Raw genomic sequence first — 17,056 nt, 5'->3', positions numbered from 1 at the left:
AATGCAAAAAATAAGGAACGATCATGGCTGGGCGGTGACTATGGTTCCTTAGGTTTTATTTGATAGTCCGGAAAAATTTTAGGCGATAGGGGTCCGGAGACCCGGGACCATTTGTAAGGCGTGGGTATAGCACCCGAAAATATGGGAATCGGGCGAAATTCTAGTGGTTTTGCCGAAAAATGCAAAAAATGAGAAACGATCATGGCGGGAAGGTGAATATGGTTCCTTAGGTCTTATTGGATGGCCCAAAAACTTTATAGGTGATCCGAGTGCGGGGGGCACGGCCCACTCGGAAGGCTTGGGCTATAGCACTCGAAAATATGGGAATCGCTCGGAATTCTAGTTGTTTGGCCGAAAAACGCAAAAAATAATGAACGATCATGGCGGGGCGGATACTATGGTTTCTTAGGTTGTATTTGATTGCCCGGAAAAATTTTAGGCGATCGGGGTCCGCGGCTCTTGGGACCACTCGGAATGTGTGGGTATAGCACACGAAAATATGGTAATCAGGCGAAATTCTAGGTCTTTTTTAGTAACATGCAAAAAATGTGGAAAGATCTTGGCAGGGCGGTGACTATGGTTCCTTTGGTCTTATTTGATTGTCCGGAAAAATATTAGGCGATAGGGGTCCGGAGGTCCCGGGACCACTCGGAAGGCGTGGGCTATAACACACAAAAATATGGAAATCGCGCGGAATTCTAGTTGTTTGGCCGAGAAATGCAAAAAATGAGGAACGATCATGGCAGGGCGGATACTATGGTTCATTAGGTCGTATTTGATAGTCCAGAAAAATTTTAGGCGATAGGGGTCAGGAGGTCCCGGGACCACTCGGAAGGCGTGGGCTATAACACACAAAAATATGGGAATCGCGCGGAATTCTAGTTGTTTGGACGGAAAATGCAAAAAATGAGGAACGATAATGGCGGGGTAGTTACTGTGGTTCCTTAGGTCGTATTTGATGGCCCGGAAAAGTTTTAGGCGATCGGGGTTCGGGGTTCCCGGGACCCCTTGGAAGGCGTGGGCTAAAGCACACGAAAATATGGAAATCACGCGGAATTCTAGTTTTTTGGCTGAAAAACACAAAAGACTAGGAACGATCATGGCGGGGCGGTGACTATGGTTCCTTAGGTCGTATTTGATAGTCCAGAAAATTTTAGGCGATCCGGCTCCTGGGGGCCCGACCCACTCGGAAGGCGTGGGCGATAGTACACAAAGATATGGGAATCGGGCGGAATTCTAGTTTTTTGGACAAAAAATGCAAAAAATGAGGAACGATCATGGCGAGATGGTGACTATGGTTCCTTAGGTCCTAATTGATGGCCCGAAAAGTTTTTAGGCGATCGGAGTCCGGCGGCCCGCCCCACTCGGAAGGTGTGGGCAATAGCACACAAAAATATGGTAATCGAGCGGAATTCTAGTTTTTTGGCCGAAAAACGCAATAAATGAGGAACGATCATGGCGGGGCGATGATTATGGTTCCTTAGGTCGTATTTGATGGCCCGGAAAATTTTTGGCGTTCGGGGTCCATGGCTCCCGGGACCACTCGGAAGGCGTAAGCTATAGCACACTAAAATATGCAAATCGCGCGGAGTTCTAGTTTTTTGGCCGAAAAATGCAAAGCATTTGGAACGATCATGGTGGGGCGGTGACTATGGTACCTTAGATCGTATTTGATAGTCCGGAAAAATTTTACGCGATGGGGGTCCGCGGCTCCCCGGACCACTTGGAAGGCATGGGTATAGCACACGAAAATATGGGAAACGGGCGTAATTCTAGTTTTTTTGCCGAAAAATGCAAAAAATGAGAAACGATGATGGCGGGGTGGTTACTATGGTTCCTTAGGTCGTATTTGACGGCCTGGAAAAATGTTAGGCGAACGGGGTCCGGGAGTCTCGGAACCACTGGGAAGGGTGGGCAATAGCACACAAAAATATTGTAATCGGGCGGAATTCTAGTTTTTTGGCCGAAAAACGCAACAAATGAGGAATGATCATGGCTGGGCGGTGACTATGGTTCCTTAGGTCGTATTTGATAGTCCGGAAAAATTTTAGGCGATAGGGGTCCTGAGGTCCCGGGACCACTCGGAAGGTGTGGGCTATAACACACAAAAATATGGGAATCGCGCGGAATTCTAGTTGTTTGGCCGAAAAATGCAAAAAATAAGGAACGATCATGGCTGGGCGGTGACTATGGTTCCTGAGCTTTTATTTGATAGTCCGGAAACATTTTAGGCGATAAAGGTCCGGAGACCCGGGACCACTTGTAAGGCGAAGGTATAGCACACAAAAATATGTGAATCGGGAGGAATTCTAGTTGTTTGACGAAAAATGCAAAAAATGAGAAACGATCATGGCGGGAAGGTGACTATGGTTCCTTAGGTATTATTTGATAGTCCGGAATATTTTTTAGGTGATCCGAGAGCGGGGGGCATGGCCCACTCGGAAGGCGTGGGCTATAGCACACGAAAATATGAGAATCGCTGGGAATCCTAGTTGTTTGGCCGAAAAACGCAAAAAATAAGGAATGATCATGGCGGGGAGGATACTATGGTTCCTTAGGTCGTATTTGATTGCCCGGAAAAATTTTAGGCGATCGGGGTCCGCGGCTCTTGGGACCACTCGGAATGCGTGGGTATAGCACACGAAAATATGGTAATCGGGCGAAATTCTAGGTCTTTTTCAGTAACATGCAAAAAATGTGGAAAGATCTTGGCAGGGCGGTGACTATGGTTCCTTTGGTCTTATTTGATAGTCCGGAAAAATATTAGGCGATAGGGGTCCGGAGGTCCCGGGACCACTCGGAAGGCATGGGCTATAACACACAAAAATATGGGAATCGCGCGAAATTCTAGTTGTTTGGCCGAGAAATGCAAAAAATGAGGAACGATCATGGCGGGGCGGATACTATGGTTCCTTAGGTCGTATTTGATAGTCCATAAAAATTTTAGGCGATAGGGGTCAGGAGGTCCCGGGACCACTCGGAAGGCATGGGCTATAACACACAAAAATATGGGAATCGCGCGGAATTCTAGTTGTTTGGACGAAAAATGCAAAAAATGAGGAACGATAATGGCGAGGTGGTTACTATGGTTCCTTAGGTCGTATTTGACGGCCCGGAAAAGTTTTAGGCGATCGGGGTTCTCGGGACCCCTTGGAAGGCATGGGCTAAAGCACACGAAAATATGGAAATCGCGCGGAATTCTAGTTTTTTGGCTGAAAAACGCAAAAGACTAGGAACGATCATGGCGGGGCGGTGACTATGGTTCCTTTGGTCATATTTGATAGTCCGGAAAATTTTTAGGCGATCCGGCTCCGGGGGCCTGACCCACTCGGAAGGCGTGGGCGATAGCACGCAAAAATATGGGAATCGGGCATAATTCTCGTTTTTTGGCCAAAAAATGCAAAAAATGAGGAATGATCATGGCGAGGCGGTGACTATGGTTCCTTAGGTCCTAATTGATGGCCCAAAAAGTTTTTAGGCGATCCGAGTCCGGCGGCCCGGCCCACTCGGAAGGCGTGGGCAATAGCACACAAAAATATGGTAATCGAGCGGAATTCAAGTTTTTTGGCCGAAAAATGCAATAAATGAGGAACGATCATGGCGGGGCGGTGACTATGGTTCCTTAGGTCGTATTTGATGGCCCGGAAAATTTAAGGCGATAGGGGTCCACGGCTCCCGGGACCACTCGGAAGGCGTAAGCTATAGCACACGAAAATATGCAAATCGCGCGGAGTTCTAGTTTTTTGGCCGAAAAATGCAAAGCATTTGGAACGATCATGGTGGGGCGGGGACTATGGTACCTTAGGTCGTATTTGATAGTCCGGAAAAATTTTAAGCGATCGGGGTCCGCGGCACCCCGGACCACTTGGAAGGCGTGGGTATAGCACACGAAAATATGGGAATCGGGCATAATTCTAGTTTTTTGGCCGAAAAATGCAAAAAATGAGAAACGATGATGGCGGGGCGGTTACTATGGTTCCTTAGGTCATATTTGACGGCCCGGAAAAATTTTAGGCGATCGGGGTCCGGGGGTCCCGGAACCACTTGGAAGGGTGGGCAATAGCACACAAAAATATTGTAATCGGGCGGAATTCTAGTTTTTGGGCGAAAAACGCAACAAATGAGGAATGATCATGGCTGGGCGGTGACTATGGTTCCTTAGGTCGTATTTGATAGTCCGGAAAAATTTTAGGCGATAGGGGTCCGGAGTTCCCGGGTTCACTTGGAAGGCGTGGGCTATAGGACACGAAAATATGGGAATCGCGCGAAATTCTAGTTTTTTGGCCGAAAAACGGAAAAAACTAGGAACGATCATGGCTGGGCGGTGACTATGGTTCCTTAGGTCTTATTTGATATTCCGGAAAAATTTTAGGCAATCGGGGTCCGCGGCTCTTGGGACCACTCGGAATGCGTGGGTATAGCACACGAAAATATGCAAATCGGGCGAAATTTTAGTTGTTTGGCCGAAAAACTCAAAAATGAGGAACGATCATGGCGGGATGGTTACTATGGTTCCTTAGGTCGTATTTGATGGCCCGGAAAATTTGTAGGTGATCGGGGTTCGGGGTTCCCGGGACCCCTTTGAAGGCATGTGCTAAAGCACACGAAAATATTGAAATCGCGCGGAATTCAAGTTTTTTGGCTGAAAAACGCAAAAGACTAGGAACGATCATGGCGGGGCGGTGACTATAGTTCCTTTGGTCGTATTTGATAGTCCGGAAAATTTTTAGGCGATCCGGATACGGGGGGCCCGTCCCACTCGGAAGGCGTGGGCGATAGCACACAAAAATATGGAAATCGGGCGGAATTCTCGTTTTTTGGCCAAAAAATGCAAAAAATGAGGAACGATCATGGCGAGGCGGTGACTATGGTTCCTTAGGTCCTAATTGATGGCCCGAAAACATTTTAGGCGATCCGAGTCCGGCGGTCCAGCCCACTCGGAAGGCGTGGGCAATAGCACACAAAAATAAGGTAATCGAGCGGAATTCTAGTTTTTTGGCCGAAAAACGCAATAAATGAGGAACGATCATGGCGGGGCGGTGAATATGGTTCCTTAGGTCGTATTTGATGGCCCGGAAAATTTTAGGCGATCGGGGTCCACGGCTCCCGGGACCACTCGGAAGGCGTAAGCTTTAGCACACTAAAATATGCAAATCGCGTGAAGTTCTAGTTTTTTGGCCGAAAAATGCAAAGCATTTGGAATGATCATGGTGGGGCGGTGACTATGGTACCTTAGGTCGTATTTGATAGTCCGGAAAAATTTTAGGCGATCGGGGTCCGCGGCTCCCCAGACCACTGGGAAGGCGTGGGTATAGCACACGAAAATATGGGAATCGGGCGTATTTCTAGTTTTTTGGCCGAAAAATGCAAAAAAATGAGAAACGATGATGGCGGGGCGGTTACTATGGTTCCTTAGGTCGTATTTGACGGCCCAGAAAAATTTTAGGCGATCGGGGTCCGGGAGTCTCGGAACCACTGGGAAGGGTGGGCAATAGCACACAAAAATATTGTAATCGGGCGGAATTCTAGTTTTTTGGCCGAAAAATGCAAAAAATGTGGAAAGATCTTGGCAGGGCGGTGACTATGGTTCCTTTGGTATTATTTGATAGTCCGGAAAAATATTAGGCGATAGGGGTCCGGAGGTCCCGGGACCACTCGGAAGGCGTGGGCTATAACACACTAAAATATGGGAATCGCGCGGAATTCTAGTTGTTTTGGCCGAAAAACACAAAAAATGAGGAACGATCATGGCGGGGCGGATACTATGGTTCCTTAGGTCGTATTTGATTGTCCGAAAAAATTTTAGGCGATAGTGATTAGGAGGTCCCGGGACCACTCGGAAGGCGTGGGGTATAACACACAAAAATATGGGAATCGCGCGGAATTCTAGTTGTTTGGCCGAAAAATGAAAAAAATGAGGAACGATCATGGTGGGGTGGTTAATATGGTTCCTTAGGTCGTATTTGATGGCCCGGAAAATTTTTAGGCGATTGGGGTTCGGGGTTCCCGGGACCCCTTAGAAGGCATGGGCTAAAGCACACGAAAATATGGAAATCGCGCAGAATTCTAATTTTTTGGCTGAAAAATGCAAAAGACTAGGAACGATCATGGCGGAGCGGTGACTATGGTTCCTTAGGTCGTATTTGATATTCCGGAAAAATTTTAGGCGATCCGGCTCCGGGGGGCCCGACCCACTCGGAAGGCGTGGGCGATAGCACACAAAAATATGGGAATCAGGCGGAATTCTATTTTTTTGGCCAAAAAATGCAAAAAAATGAGGAACGATCATGGCGAGGCGGTGACTATGGTTTCTTAGGTCCTAATTGATGGCCTGAAAAGTTTTAAGGCGATCCGAGTCCGGCGGCCCGGCCCACTCGGAAGGCGTGGGCAATAGCACACAAAAAATGGTAATCGAGCGGAATTCTAGTTTTTTGGCCGAAAAACGCAATAAATGAGGAACGATCATGGCGGGGCGGTGACTATGGTTCCTTAGGTCGTATTTGATGGCCCGGAAAATTTTAGGCGAACGGGGTCTACGGCTCCCGGGGACACTCGGAAGGCGTAAGCTATAGAACACTAAAATATGCAAATCGCGCGGAGTTCTAATTTTTTGGCCGAAAAATGCAAAGCATTTGGAATGATCATGGTGGGGCGGTGACTATGGTACCTTAGGTCGTATTTGATAGTCCGGAAAAATTTTAGGCGATCGAGGTCCGCGGCTCCCCGGACCACTTGGAAGGCGTGGGTATAGCACACGAAAATATGGGAAACGGGCGTAATTCTAGTTTTTTTGCCGAAAATGCAAAAAATGATAATCGATGATGGAGGGGCGGTTACTATGGTTCCTTAGGTCGTATTTCACGGACCGAAAATTTTTAGGCGATCGGGGTCTGGGAATCTCGGAACCACTGGGAAGGGTGGGCAATAGCACACAAAAATGTTGTAATCGGGCGAAATTATAGTTTTTTGGCCGAAAAATGCAACAAATGAGGAATGATCATGGCTGGGTGGTAACTATGGTTCCTTAGGTTGTATTTGATAGTCCGGAAAAATTTTAGGCGATAGGGGTCCGGAGTTCTCGGGTTCACTTGGAAGGCGTGGGTTATAGGACACGAAAATATGGGAATCGCGCGGAATTCTAGTTGTTTGGCCGAAAAATGCAAAATATAAGGAACGATCATGGTTGGGCGGTGACTATGGTTCCTTTGGTCGTATCTGATAGTCCGGAAAATGTTTAGGCGATCCGGCTCCGGGGGGCCCGACCCACTCGGAAGGCGTAGGTGATAGCACACAAAAATATGGGAATCGGGCGGAATTCTATTTTTTTGGCCAAAAAATGCAAAAAATGAGGAACGATCCTGGCGAGGCGGTGACTATGGTTCCTTAGGTCCTAATTGATGGCCTGATAATTTTTTAGGCGATCCGAGTCCGGCGGCCCGGCCCACTCGGTAGGCGTGGGCAATAGAACACAAAAATATGGTAATCGAGCGGAATTCTAGTTTTTTGGCCGAAAAATGCAATAAATGAGGAACGATCATGGCAGGGCGGTGACTATGGTTCCTTAGGTCGTATTTGATGGCCCGGAAAATTTTAGGCGATCGGGGTCTACGGCTCCCGGGGAAACTCGGAAGGCGTAAGCTATAGCACACTAAAATATGCAAATCGTGCGGAGTTCTAGTTTTTTGGCCGAAAAATGCAAAGCATTTGGAACGATCATGGTGGGGCGGTGACTATGGTACCTTAGGTCGTATTTGATAGTCCGGAAAAATTTTACGCGATCGGGGTCCGCTGCTCCCCGGACCACTTGGAAGGCATGGGTATAGCACACGAAAATATGGGAAACGGGCGTAATTCTAGTTTTTTTTGCCGAAAAATGCAAAAAATGAGAATCGATGATGGCGGGGCGGTTACTATGGTTCCTTAGGTCGTATTTGACGGCCCAAAAATTTTTAGGCAATCGGGGTTCGGGAGTCTCGGAACCACTGAGAAGGGTGGGCAATAGCACACAAAAATATAGTTATCGGGCGGAATTCTAGTTTTTTGGCCGAAAAATGCAACAAATGAGAAATGATCATGGTTGGGCGGTAACTATGGTTCCTTAGGTTATAGTTGATAGTCTGGAAAAATTTTAGGCGATAGGGGTCCGGAGTTCTCGGGTTCACTTGGAAGGCGTGGGTTATAGGACACGAAAATATGGGAATCGCGCGGAATTCTAGTTGTTTGGCCGAAAAATGCAAAATATAAGGAACGATCATGGCTGGGCGGTGACTATGGTTCCTTAGGTCTTATTTGATAGTCCGGAAAAATTTTAGGCGATAGGGGTCCGGAGACGCGGGACCACTTGTAAGGCGTGGGTAATGCACACGAAAATATGGGAATCGGGCGGAATTCTAGATGTTTTGCCAACAAATGCAAAACATGAGAAACGATCATGGCGGGAAGGTGAATATGGTTCCTTAGGTCTTATTTGATGGCCCAAAAACTTTTTAGGTGATCCGAGTGCGGGCGGGGCACGGCCCACTCGGAAGGCGTGGGCTATAGCACACGAAAATATAGGAATCGCGCGGAATTCTAGTTGTTTGGCCGAAAAACGCAAAAAATAAGGAACGATCATGGCGGGGCAGATAATATGGTTCCTTAGGTCGTATTTGATTGCCCGGAAAAATTTTAGGCGATCGGGGTCCGCGGCTCTTGGGACCACTCGGAATGCGTGGGTATAGCACACGAAAATATGCAAATCGGGCGAAATTTTAGTTGTTTGGCCGAAAAACTCAAAAATGAGGAACGATCATGGCGGGATGGTTACTATGGTTCCTTAGGTCGTATTTGATGGCCCGGAAAATTTGTAGGTGATCGGGGTTCGGGGTTCCCGGGACCCCTTTGAAGGCATGTGCTAAAGCACACGAAAATATTGAAATCGCGCGGAATTCAAGTTTTTTGGCTGAAAAACGCAAAAGACTAGGAACGATCATGGCGGGGCGGTGACTATGGTTCCTTTGGTCGTATTTGATAGTCCGGAAAATTTTTAGGCGATCCGGCTACGGGGGGCCCGTCCCACTCGGAAGGCGTGGGCGATAGCACACAAAAATATGGAAATCGGGCGGAATTCTCGTTTTTTGGCCAAAAAATGCAAAAAATGAGGAACGATCATGGCGAGGCGGTGACTATGGTTCCTTAGGTCCTAATTGATGGCCCGAAAACTTTTTAGGCGATCCGAGTCCGGCGGCCCGGCCCACTCGGAAGGCGTGGGCAATAGCACACAAAAATATGGTAATCGAGCGGAATTCTAGTTTTTTGGCCGAAAAACGCAATAAATGAGGAACGATCATGGCGGGGCGGTGAATATGGTTCCTTAGGTCGTATTTGATGGCCCGGAAAATTTTAGGCGATCGGGGTCCACGGCTCCCGGGACCACTCGGAAGGCGTAAGCTTTAGCACACTAAAATATGCAAATCGCATGAAGTTCTAGTTTTTTGGCCGAAAAATGCAAAGCATTTGGAATGATCATGGTGGGGCGGTGACTATGGTACCTTAGGTCGTATTTGATAGTCCGGAAAAATTTTAGGCGATCGGGGTCCGCGGCTCCCAGACCACTTGGAAGGCGTGGGTATAGCACACGAAAATATGGGAATCGGGCGTATTTCTAGTTTTTTGGCCGAAAAATGCAAAAAAATGAGAAACGATGATGGCGGGGCGGTTACTATGGTTCCTTAGGTCGTATTTGACGGCCCAGAAAAATTTTAGGCGATCGGGGTCCGGGAGTCTCGGAACCACTGGGAAGGGTGGGCAATAGCACACAAAAATATTGTAATCGGGCGGAATTCTAGTTTTTTGGCCGAAAAATGCAAAAAATGTGGAAAGATCTTGGCAGGGCGATGACTATGGTTCCTTTGGTATTATTTGATAGTCCGGAAAAATATTAGGCGATAGGGGTCCGGAGGTCCCGGGACCACTCGGAAGGCGTGGGCTATAACACACTAAAATATGGGAATCGCGCGGAATTCTAGTTGTTTTGGCCGAAAAACACAAAAAATGAGGAACGATCATGGCGGGGCGGATACTATGGTTCCTTAGGTCGTATTTGATTGTCCGAAAAAATTTTAGGCGATAGTGATCAGGAGGTCCCGGGACCACTCGGAAGGCGTGGGGTATAACACACAAAAATATGGGAATCGCGCGGAATTCTAGTTGTTTGGCCGAAAAATGAAAAAAATGAGGAACGATCATGGTGGGGTGGTTAATATGGTTCCTTAGGTCGTATTTGATGGCCCGGAAAATTTTTAGGCGATTGGGGTTCGGGGTTCCCGGGACCCCTTGGAAGGCATGGGCTAAAGCACACGAAAATATGGAAATCGCGCAGAATTCTAATTTTTTGGCTGAAAAATGCAAAAGACTAGGAACGATCATGGCGGAGCAGTGACTATGGTTCCTTAGGTCGTATTTGATATTCCGGAAAAATTTTAGGCGATCCGGCTCCGGGGGGCCCGACCCACTCGGAAGGCGTGGGCGATAGCACACAAAAATATGGGAATCAGGCGGAATTCTATTTTTTTGGCCAAAAAATGCAAAAAAATGAGGAACGATCATGGCGAGGCGGTGACTATGGTTTCTTAGGTCCTAATTGATGGCCTGAAAAGTTTTAAGGCGATCCGAGTCCGGCGGCCCGGCCCACTCGGAAGGCGTGGGCAATAGCACACAAAAAATGGTAATCGAGCGGAATTCTAGTTTTTTGGCCGAAAAATGCAATAAATGAGGAACGATCATGGCGGGGCGGTGACTATGGTACCTTAGGTCATATTTGATGGCCCGAAAAATTTTAGGCGAACGGGGTCTACGGCTCCCGGGGACACTCGGAAGGCGTAAGCTATAGAACACTAAAATATGCAAATCGCGCGGAGTTCTAATTTTTTGGCCGAAAAATGCAAAGCATTTGGAATGATCATGGTGGGGCGGTGACTATGGTACCTTAGGTCGTATTTGATAGTCCGGAAAAATTTTAGGCGATCGAGGTCCGCGGCTCCCCGGACCACTTGGAAGGCGTGGGTATAGCACACGAAAATATGGGAAACGGGCGTAATTCTAGTTTTTTTGCCGAAAATGCAAAAAATGATAATCGATGATGGAGGGGCGGTTACTATGGTTCCTTAGGTCGTATTTGACGGCCCGAAAATTTTTAGGCGATCGGGGTCTGGGAATCTCGGAACCACTGGGAAGGGTGGGCAATAGCACACAAAAATGTTGTAATCGGGCGAAATTATAGTTTTTTGGCCGAAAAATGCAACAAATGAGGAATGATCATGGCTGGGTGGTAACTATGGTTCCTTAGGTTGTATTTGATAGTCCGGAAAAATTTTAGGCGATAGGGGTCCGGAGTTCTCGGGTTCACTTGGAAGGCGTGGGTTATAGGACACGAAAATATGGGAATCGCGCGGAATTCTAGTTGTTTGGCCGAAAAATGCAAAATATAAGGAACGATCATGGTTGGGCGGTGACTATGGTTCCTTTGGTCGTATCTGATAGTCCGGAAAATGTTTAGGCGATCTGGCTCCGGGGGGCCCGACCCACTCGGAAGGCGTGGGTGATAGCACACAAAAATATGGGAATCGGGCGGAATTCTATTTTTTTGGCCAAAAAATGCAAAAAATAAGGAACGATCCTGGCGAGGCGGTGACTATGGTTCCTTAGGTCCTAATTGATGGCCTGATAATTTTTTAGGCGATCCGAGTCCGGCGGCCCGGCCCACTCGGTAGGCGTGGGCAATAGAACACAAAAATATGGTAATCGAGCGGAATTCTAGTTTTTTGGCCGAAAAATGCAATAAATGAGGAACGATCATGGCAGGGCGGTGACTATGGTTCCTTAGGTCGTATTTGATGGCCCGGAAAATTTTAGGCGATCGGGGTCTACGGCTCCCGGGGAAACTCGGAAGGCGTAAGCTATAGTACACTAAAATATGCAAATCGTGCGGAGTTCTAGTTTTTTGGCCGAAAAATGCAAAGCATTTGGAACGATCATGGTGGGGCGGTGACTATGGTACCTTAGGTCGTATTTGATAGTCCGGAAAAATTTTACGCGATCGGGGTCCGCTGCTCCCCGGACCACTTGGAAGGCATGGGTATAGCACACGAAAATATGGGAAACGGGCGTAATTCTAGTTTTTTTTGCCGAAAAATGCAAAAAATGAGAATCGATGATGGCGGGGCGGTTACTATGGTTCCTTAGGTCGTATTTGACGGCCCAAAAATTTTTAGGCAATCGGGGTTCGGGAGTCTCGGAACCACTGAGAAGGGTGGGCAATAGCACACAAAAATATAGTTATCGGGCGGAATTCTAGTTTTTTGGCCGAAAAATGCAACAAATGAGAAATGATCATGGTTGGGCGGTAACTATGGTTCCTTAGGTTATAGTTGATAGTCTGGAAAAATTTTAGGCGATAGGGGTCCGGAGTTCTCGGGTTCACTTGGAAGGCGTGGGTTATAGGACACGAAAATATGGGAATCGCGCGGAATTCTAGTTGTTTGGCCGAAAAATGCAAAATATAAGGAACGATCATGGCTGGGCGGTGACTATGGTTCCTTAGGTCTTATTTGATAGTCCTGAAAAATTTTAGGCGATAGGGGTCCGGAGACGCGGGACCACTTCTAAGGCGTGGGTAATGCACACGAAAATATGGGAATCGGGCGGAATTCTAGATGTTTTGCCAACAAATGCAAAACATGAGAAATGATCATGGCGGGAAGGTGAATATGGTTCCTTAGGTCTTATTTGATGGCCCAAAAACTTTTTAGGTGATCCGAGTGCGGGGGGGGGGCACGGCCCACTCGGAAGGCGTGGGCTATAGCACACGAAAATATAGGAATCGCGCGGAATTCTAGTTGTTTGGCCGAAAAATGCAAAAAATAAGGAACGATCATGGCGGGGCAGATAATATGGTTCCTTAGGTCGTATTTGATTGCCCGGAAAAATTTTAGGCGATCGGGGTCCGCGGCTCTTGGGACCACTCGGAATGCGTGGGTATAGCACACAAAAATATGAGAATCGGGCGAAATTCTAGGTCTTTTTCAGTAACATGCAAAAAATGTGGAAAGATCTTGGCAGGGCGGTGACTATGGTTCCTTTGGTCTTATTTGATAGTCCGGAAAAAATTTAGGCGATAGGGGTCCGGAGGTCCCGGGACCACTCGGAAGGCGTGGGCTATAACACATAAAAATATGGGAATCGCGCGGAATTCTAGTTATTTGGCCGAAAAACGCAAAAAATGAGTAACGATCATGGCGGGGCGGATACTATGGTTCCTTAGGTCGTATTTGATAGTCCGGAAAAATTTTAGGCGATAGGGGTCAGGAGGTCCCGGGACCACTAGGAAGGCGTGGGCTATAAACACAAAAATATGGGAAACGCGCGGAATTCTAGTTGTTTGGCCGAAAAACGCAAAAAATGAGGAACGATCATGGCGGGGCGGATACTATGGTTCCTTAGGTCGTATTTGATAGTCCGGAAAAGTTTTAGGCGATAGGGGTCAGGAGGTCCCGGGACCACTCAGAAGGCGTGGGCTATAACACACAAAAATATGGGAATCGCGCGGAATTCTAGTTGTTTGGCCGAAAACGCAAAAAATGAGGAACGATCATGGCGGGGTGGTTACTATGGTTCCTTAGGTTGTATTTGATGGCCTGGAAAATTTTTAGGCGATCGGGGTTCCCGGGACCCCTTGGAAGGCGTGGGCTAAAGTACACGAAAATATGGAAATCGCGCGAAATTCTAGTTTTTTGGCTGAAAAATGCAAAAGACTAGGAACGATCATGGCGGGGCGGTGACTATGGTTCCTTAGGTCGTATTTGATAGTCCGAAAAAATTTTAGGCGATCCGGCTCCGGGGGGCCCGACCCACTCGGAAGGTGTGGGCGATAGCACACAAAAATATGGGAATCTGACGGAATTCTAGTTTTTTGGCCAAAAAATGCAAAAAATGAGGAACAATCATGGCGCGGCGGTGACTATGGTTCCTTAGGTCTTAATTGACGGCCCGAAATTTTTTTAGGCGATCCGAGACCGGCGGCCCGGCCCACTCGGAAGGTGTGGGCTATAACACACAAAAATATGGTAATCGAGCGGAATTCTAGTTTTTTGGCTGAAAAACGCAATAAATGAGGAACGATCATGGCGGGGCGGTGACTATGGTTCCTTAGGTCATATTTGATGGCCCTGAAAATTTTAGGCGATCGGGGTCGGCTCCCGGGACCACTCGGAAGGCGTAAGCTATAGCACACTAAAATATGCAAATCGCACGGAGTTCTAGTTTTTTGGCTGAAAAATGCAAAGCATTTGGAACGATCATGGTGGGGGGTGACTATGGTACCTTAGGTCGTATTTGATAGTCCGAAAATTTTTTAGGCGATCGGGGTTCGCGGCTCCTCGGACCACTTGGAAGGCATGGGTATAGCACACGAAAATATGCGAATCGGGCGTAATTCTAGTTTTTTGGCCGAAAAATGCAAAACTTGAGAAACGATGATGGCGGGGCGGTTACTATGGTTTCTTTGGTCGTATTTAACGGCCCGGAAAATATTTAGGCGATAGTGGTCAGGAGGTCCTGGGACCACTCGGAAGGCGTGGGCTATAACACACAAAAATATGGGAAACGCGCGGAATTCTAGTTGTTTGGCCGAAAAACGCAAAAAATGAGGAACGATCATGGTGGGGTGGTTACTATGGTTCCTTAGGTCGTATTTGAAGGCCCGAAAAATTTTTAGGCGATCGGGGTTCGGAGTTCCCGGGACCCCTTGGAAGGCGTGGGCTAATGCACACGAAAATATGGAAATCGCGCGAAATTCTAGTTTTTTTGCTGAAAAACGCAAAAGACTAGGAACGATCATGGCGGGGCGGTGACTATGGTTCGTTAGGTCGTATTTGATAGTCCGGAAAATTTTTAGGCGATCCGGCTCCGGGGGGCCCGACCCACTCGGAAGGTGTGGGCTATAACACACAAAAATATGGGAATCGCGCGGAATTCTAGTTGTTTGGCTGAAAAATGCAAAAAATGCGGAACGATCATCGTGGGGTGGTTACTATGGTTCCTTAGGTCGTATTTGATGGCCCGGGAAATTTTTAGACGATCGGGGTTCGGAGTTCCCGGGACCCCTTGGAAGGCGTGGGCTAAAGCACACGAAAATATGGAAATCGCGCGAAATTCTAGTTTTTTTGCTGAAAAACGCTAAAGACTAGGAACGATCATGGCGGGGCGGTGACTATGGTTCCTTAGGTCGTATTTGATAGTCCTGAAAATTTTTAGGCGATCCGGCTCCGGGGGGCCCGACCCACTCGGAAGGCGTGGGCGATAGCACACAAAAATATGCAAATCGCGCGGAGTTCTAGGTTTTTGGCCGAAAAATGCAAAGCATTTGGAACGATCATGGTGGGGCGGTGACTATGGTTCCTTAGGTCGTATTTGATAGTCCGGAAAATTTTTAGGCGATAGGGGTCCGGAGTTCCCGGGTTCACTTGGAAGGCGTGGGCTATAGGATACGAAAATATGGGAATCGCGCGGAATTCTAGTTTTTTGGCCGAAAAACGTAAAAAATGAGGAACGATCATGGCGGGGCGGATACTATGGTTCCTTAGGTCGTATTTTATAGTCCGGAAAATTTTTAGGCGATCCGGCTCCGGGGGGCCTGACCCACTCGGAAGGCATGGGCGATAGCACACAAAAATATCGGAATCGGGCGGAATTCTAGTTTTTTGCCAAAAAATGCAAAAAATGAGGAACGATCATGGCAAGGCGGTGACTATGGTTCCTTAGGTCTTAATGGATGGCCCGAAAATTTTTTAGGCGATCCGAGACCGGCGGCCCGGCCCACTCGGAAGGCGTGGGCAATAGTACACAAAAATATGGTAATCGAGCGGAATTCTTGTTTTTTGGCCGAAAAGCGCAATAAATGAGGAACGATCATGGCGGAGCAGTGATTATGGTTCCTTAGGTCATATTTGATGGCCCGGAAAATTTTAGGCGATCGGGGTCCACGGCTCCCGGGACCACTCGGAAGGCGTAATCAATAGCACACTAAAATATGCAAATCGTGCGGAGTTCTAGTTTTTTGGCCGAAAAATGCAAAGCATTTGGAACGATCATGATGGGGCGGTGACTATGGTACCTTAGGTCGTATTTGATAGTCCGGAAAAATTTTAGGCGATCGGGGTCCGCGGCTCCCCGGACCACTTGGAAGGCGTGGGTATAGCACACGAAAATATGGGAATCGGGCGTAATTCTAGTTTTTTGGCCGAAAAATGCAAAAAATGAGGAACGATCATGGCGGGGCGGATACTATAGTTCCTTAGGTCTTATTTGATAGTCCGGAAAAATTTTAGGCGATAGGGGTCAGGAGGTCCCGGGAACACTCGGAAGGCGTGGGCTATAACACACAAAAATATGGGAATCGCGCGGAATTCTAGTTGTTTGGCCGAAAAACGCAAAACATGAGGAACGATCATGGTGGGGTGGTTACTATGGTTGCTTAGGTCATATTCGATGGCCCGGAAAATTTTAAGGCGATCGGGGTTCGGGATTCCCGGGACCCCTTGGAAGGCGTGGGATAAAGCATACGAAAATATGGAAATCGCGCGAAATTCTAGTTTTTTGGCTGAAAAACGCAAAAGACTAGGAACGATCATGGCGGGGCGGTGACTATGGTTCCTTAGGTCATATTTGATGGCCCGGAAAATTTTAGGCGATCGGGGTCCACGGCTCCCGGGACCACTCGGAAGGCGTAAGCTATAGCACACTCTAAAATATGCAAATCGCGCGGAGTTCTAGGTTTTTGGCCAAAAAATGCAAAGCTTTTGGAACGATCATGGTGGGGCGGTGACTATGGTTCCTTAGGTCATATTTGATAGTCCGAAAAATTTTTAGGCGATAGGGGTCCGGAGTTCCCGGGTTCACTTGGAAGGCGTGGGCTATAGGATACGAAAACATGGGAATCGCGCGGAATTCTAGTTTTTTGGCCGAAAAACGTAAAAAATGAGGAACGATCATGGCGGGGCGGATACTATGGTTCCTTAGG

Source organism: Nicotiana tabacum, unplaced genomic scaffold, assembly GCF_000715075.1.
Source record: "Nicotiana tabacum cultivar K326 unplaced genomic scaffold, ASM71507v2 Un00016, whole genome shotgun sequence".
Lineage (NCBI taxonomy): Eukaryota > Viridiplantae > Streptophyta > Magnoliopsida > Solanales > Solanaceae > Nicotiana > Nicotiana tabacum.
This window is presented reverse-complemented; position numbering follows the sequence as displayed.